Source organism: Aplysia californica, unplaced genomic scaffold, assembly GCF_000002075.1.
Source record: "Aplysia californica isolate F4 #8 unplaced genomic scaffold, AplCal3.0 scaffold00126, whole genome shotgun sequence".
NCBI classification, from domain to species: Eukaryota; Metazoa; Mollusca; class Gastropoda; order Aplysiida; family Aplysiidae; genus Aplysia; species Aplysia californica.
Genome location: NW_004797396.1, coordinates 153,476 through 154,451, shown reverse-complemented (window position 1 = coordinate 154,451; position 976 = coordinate 153,476). Strand labels below are relative to the sequence as shown.

The window sequence follows — 976 nt, the reverse complement described above, 5'->3', positions numbered from 1 at the left end:
GTAGTGATGATGATGATGATGATGATGATGATGGCGACCATCGTTTTGCTTGTGTAAAAGAAAGTGGGAAGGGGGCGGGAGTTGGGGAGGGGGAGGGGGTCTGAAATACGTCACAACAGTTAGGCTCTTTAATACATGTACTCTACACAGCAGCTTGGTACAACAGCATGTACTTCACCATCTCACTAGAAGTAGCAAGAGCAACAATGAAAGTTGTTGACGGACGTGTCCCTGTTGCTGTTCAGTGAGACACGCCGTATTGAACGTCCTCCCACTGTTATGTAAATTTGTGAGATATCGTGGTGAAATCAGACGCTCGTCAAAATAATTAAATCAAAGAAATCATTATATGACCTTATACAGTTGCAAGCGCCGTAAAACCTCTACTAAAACAAAATAAACAACCCTGCCTGTAAGGGCCGACCCGGGCGAAGACGGATACAACGTCCAAGCAGAAAGATGAGACATTAATTTTTCTTTAAAAACCTCCCCACACGAGAATCGAACTTGTGTCTTTTGTGTGTAAAGATGAGCGCCTATCTGCTACACCACATAATTATGCCTGTAAAATTGCGATGAGACCGGTCTACCTCTTCTGATATACGTCAGAAGAAAAGCTGTGAGTTTCAGTGTTTAACGGAACTGAAATCTTTTTTTTTTTTTTGGAAAGTGTTTTACAGCGCTCGCAACTGCATAAGGTCATATGAGCGCGCGGGACTCATTAAACTTTTTTTTTTTGCAGTTGGTAGGAAATTTTGAATTTTGCCCGGATGATGGTCGAAGCCTATTCTTATCGATTTTAGACCACCAAGGGATCTTTAACGTGCGCAACTTGCACACGGGCCCTTCGGGATTTTTCGCCCTTGTCCGAGAAGGCTTGGTGTGGATCTTTCCTACCAGAAGATTAGGGGTGTGGCTGACAGACAGCAGTAAGAAGGAGCAAAGAAGTAGCAGTAGAAAGGCTTCAGAAAGAGTC

At 43.6% G+C, this 976-nt stretch overlaps 1 protein-coding gene across 1 annotated transcript in view; it reads left to right on the top strand.

Annotated features, from left to right (window-relative positions):
- LOC101862107 (annexin A13) overlaps positions 1-976 on the top strand; it is a 37,959-nt gene that overhangs the window by 18,998 nt on the left and 17,985 nt on the right. The window lies entirely within an intron of this gene.